Below are 4,905 nucleotides of genomic sequence, written 5' to 3'. Positions count from 1 at the left end.
ACCGATTCCAGGGTGTCAAACTAACCGATCTGGAACCCCCAGCATGCAGGAAGGAGGGGGCTTTCGCAAGCGACCCGTGGGCGACCGCCTCGGCTACAATAAACCCTCTCAGCGGTGAGCTCTAGTTCCGCTTCCGGTTTCCTCTACGTGCTAAATATCTGCACTAGCCGTCAAGTCATGTGTGTGTGTGTTTGTGGTGTTGATCTTGCTCATATATATGTGTGTGCTGAGAGGTCATAATGCATTTTCTGGCTGTAGTTATTTGAAGGTTAATTACTAAATGAGGTTAGAAGCTGATATTGCTCCGTTACAATTCGTTCAGCTTCTTTGTCACCTTATAACCATCTTCTAGTGTTTGGTTTCTTTCCCGGTGGTTTTTTTTTTTGAATTGGAAATTTCATTCCAAACTAAACGTGCTGCACAGCGATGTCGCTGGCGAGCAAACTGGTTACAAAAGCAGGAGCGACGTCCATCCACACGGATGAGGGTTCGTCGTTCTGGTAGCCAAACGTGGCCAAGCCATGAGCTACACCATGTGTTGCAGTACATAAATTCAGCTATATCAAAATGTAATATGCTAAGGCTCCTTGCCTCACGCATCAGAACGCCCGTGTCCGCCAGATCATGCCCTCAGTTCCTGATTGCATTAACCAAAGTGATGGAGTCCGATTCAAAAATCACATGATAGATGCCCAGGTTTGCTGCTGCTTCGATTGCAATGAGACATGCTTCAGCCTCCGCATGGAGTGCACTTCGCAGGTGATGCAGTTTACCCGCTCCTGCTGCCACAAAATCACCAATCTCATTCCTAATCACATATCCGTATGCTCCATCTTGCCTCTCGGGTATGAAAGCTGCATCAAAATTTACCTTCATGTGACCAGAGGAAGGCAGCGACCAACTCAACACCTGTTGTTGTACCTCTGTTCCCTGTGTTTATCATGCATGTTTCAGAAATAATTTAGCATGTATTAACATTTCGTGTTGTTATCTACAACCAAACAAAGGACACCAGATGCACTATATGTGGTGGAATCACTTCCTGACCCCACAAGTACAAGTTACATTGCATATGACGAACGTAAAGAAGCAACAAACAACTTTGAGGCTTCAAGTGTGCTTGGGAGGTTATGGCTGTGTCTTTAAGGGGATATTAAGCGATGGCACCATTGTTGCTATAAAGAAGCTTACTACTGGGGGGTCACAAATGAGATAATGAGTTTCGGAGATGCTGACCATTTTTTGCACCATCCTACCTTGTGAAACTCACTGAATACTACAACTACCATGAATTATCACAAAGCCTTCTTTATTACGAACTTGTTCCAAATGGCACTCTAGAGGCTTGGCTTCTTGGTATGGCTTGCTATTTTTTCTTTCTGAACCATTGCTACATCATTACCATTTTTAGTTGTAATTCGAAGTGTTTCATTAGGTAAATTTTATACATGCGTAATTTCGTGACATCGAAACACGGCGCTTACTGCAACTTCCATTTTATCAGTCTCATTAGGCGCGCTAAAATGCCCATTGGATTGGGACATCACTATTGAGTAGCCTTTTAGTTGAGTGCCCTGTGAATGCACATTAGTGATTTATTAATGTAAAAAAGCAACTGGACAGAAATGAGATGTGATGGGTAAACATGTAACGCTTTTGGGTGAAAACTAGATTTGCTGCACCAGTATGTTTTTTTCATATGTCTACATGTATGCCTCCACCACCCGAAACGTTGGCCTCAACGCTGAAATTGTTGGTATGTTTCGTAAGCTGGCTTATGTGGCTAGCTTTGGAGTAGACACTTATAGTGTTGTTAAATCTCATCTAATTTGTATCACGTGTTTACAGGACCTGATTATGTATAGCTACACAATACATAATTTAAACCCATGCTTTGTAGTTGATTCAGTACCATCCGAGATTTCATTGCCATGATAAACATTTAGTTTGCAATGGTGAGAATATGTTCAAGAATTCCATATATGCAAACTATGTGAGTAGTAAGTGTTTGATTCAGTTCTGAAGCTCACGATATAATGAAATTGGTCGCACACTTGGTCAAACTAGTGCTACTTTCCTGCTCTGTTTCAATACATTGAAGTGCATAAATAGTACACATGGCTTCACCTATTAAATTAGCTTGATCTCATGATAATTATTTGTAGGGAGATTAGATGGCTTATTAACTATACCTCAAAATCGACACTTTCTTGCTCCAGCCTTACTTGCGAGCGCGACTTCGCAGCGTTTGCGGTTGGCGTGGAGGTCGGAGATCCCTAGACTAGCATGGTCAGGATTCTCCTGTTATGACGTTATTTCAAGGGGTAAGGAGGGCTTGGCCTGTTGTTTATTGCGTGGTGCCCTTGTGTACTCGACGCCCGCCCTGACAGCAATGGCACTGCTGATGTCGCCGTAGAGGATGCCACTGTCCTGGCCGTTATGCTGCTGCTCTCTCCAGCATTATCATTGAGAATGATGTTGAGGTAGGCTCACTCTCGCCAACCCTTCTCGTTCCATATGTATGGTTGCTGTAGATGGTGATTCTGAGCATTATTTCTTTTGGTCATAGGTTTAACCTTAGATGGCAAAGTGTTAATAATAGCCTCATTTTTCACTATATACTAACTACGTTGTAAGATACAATATGTATGTCCCAGTCATGTCAAATTCGTGGATGTAGCTACAGATTTTTGTGCATTAATTTTAAAATAAACCTTTATTCATGTTTCGGGTAAGCCACTGAAAAAGATAATTCTCACGCATGTGTTGTTGTATGTTGGTTAATTAGGTTGGTACTAAGCAGTAGTACGTGCATTTGAACACTAGCATGTGCATGTGCTACTCTAGTAAAGGTCAAGTGTTTTCACTAGCACCTGTTGATAAAAGGAATGGCGAGATGGAAGGTAGGAATTCAGAGCCGATACTCGTTGTTCTGCTGCTGATTCAGCTCCACCACCTAGCCACCGTTTCGATTTTTTTGAGAAATTTAAAATTTTGAAACATTTAAAATATAAGAAATTCTTTATATTTATGTATTCATTCAAAATTCTGAACAATTTTTTCGTACCTAGCCACCGTTTCTGAAATGTGCAAAGTTTCAAATTTAAATGTTGTATGGTGTGAGAGATAAAAAAAGTTCCCCTCGTTAATGTTGAGTCCAATTGGTTTACACAAAATCTCAAAAAAGGGTGTACATAAAGTTATTTATCTGCTCATTAACATGTGTTTTATATTATCTTCTTCGCTGACTTGCGCAGCCCCAGCTACACGAGGAGATGCAACCCGCCAGGTCAAGAAGGAGCGAGCCAGCAGCCACCTGTCATGGTAGACTCGCGCGAGATCTGGCACCACGCTGTGCGCTGTTTAACCGGTGTCTTCCCGGGTGCGCCCAAGACAGGGAGGCCATGGATGCGGCCGACTTGCGCAGCCCCAGCTACACGAGGAGATGCAACCCGCCAGGTCAAGAAGGAGCGAGCCAGCAGCCACCTGTCATGGTATACTCGCGCGAGATCTGGCACCACGCTGTGCGCTGTTTAACCGGTGTCTTCCCGGGTGCGCCCAAGACAGGGAGGCCATGGATGCGGCCGTGCTGCACCTCCACATGTCGGATGTAAATCTAGGTGAGGCTCTTCAATGGCTTGTAGGTGGTCGAGCTTCTCAGACCCAACGTCTACTGCGGCAACGTTGGCACCCAGAGGTACAATTTTTTTCCTTGTTCTTTATGCAATCCGATACAGATGTTGTTTTGTTAATTTGGATACACTACCCTGTGAAATAGTTGAGGCTTAATTAGAAGGATGCTTGTCTGTTTGGTGTTACATAAGAAAATAAAATGAGATTCATGGAGCTACATGCGTGAAAAATAGTAGTATCTACATGACTTTCATGGATAGAGGGTATACACTTCAGAAATAAGTAGACAATTTGTTGTGATGTACACGTGTGTTTGTGGTTAGAGGAAAAGAATCAAATTGCCTTGTTTTAGGTTGCTGTCATGAACCACTTTCTAAACCACGTATTCTAAACCACATAATAGTGTTTTTTTTTGGAAAATAACAATCGAAGTTATGAAGTATTTTCCCTTGATTTTGCATTCCAACCAACGAAAATATACTGAATTGCTTCAACGTGTTACCTTTTGACCTATTGGTGGAGAAAATCTAACACGACGACAATTAGAATATCAATACTCATCATATCCGATGGCCTCTTGTTGCAGATGTGCAATATGCAAGTAACGATATATGCAAGGTATATGTATCACGAGGTCCAGCTTTAGTTGTTGTACACTAGGCCTGAAAGTATCCTTTCTAATTCTTTCATCTAGCCACATTGAACATGGTAAGAATGGCATCATTCATGTCATGTGCTTGCCTATGCTTTCCCTCAGCATGCTAGATTTCATCTCAGAATTCAGATCATGGTTACAAATTTATGATTATCGGTCAGAAGTTTAAATTTATTTTGGATTGCTATAACTTATTTGTTTGGCACAATCATGAAATTCAGAAATTTGCACGAGGAGCTACGAATACTGCACCAGTACTTCAAGTAGGAAGGACCGAAGACGGGCTCAACCTGGTTATTTGCTTCAGCGAAGTGGTAGTGTGGTGCCATGGTGCTGCTGATGTCGCCGGAGAGGACCTCATCGTCGCTGCCAGCGACCTGCATGTGAGTGAAGGTGTGTTTTTGCTGCTAGACCATCGACTTTATCGTGCAGGTGAGTGTTGATTATGATATCGATTATTATTTTGGCGAGAGATTTGACATATCTAGTGCGAATTGTCCTTAATTTTGACACTTGAAATTGATTTATTTAATGTGATTTGAATATGTATGGTGGTGTCCATATCCTGGCATCATTTTTGCCATTCTTAATACCTTTCCTTTTTCTTTTCTTTTCTT

This window comes from Lolium rigidum, chromosome 4 (genome assembly GCF_022539505.1).
Source record: "Lolium rigidum isolate FL_2022 chromosome 4, APGP_CSIRO_Lrig_0.1, whole genome shotgun sequence".
Classification (NCBI taxonomy): Eukaryota; Viridiplantae; Streptophyta; class Magnoliopsida; order Poales; family Poaceae; genus Lolium; species Lolium rigidum.
The sequence above is the reverse complement of the archived record's forward strand: the minus strand, read 5'-3'. Positions refer to the sequence as shown.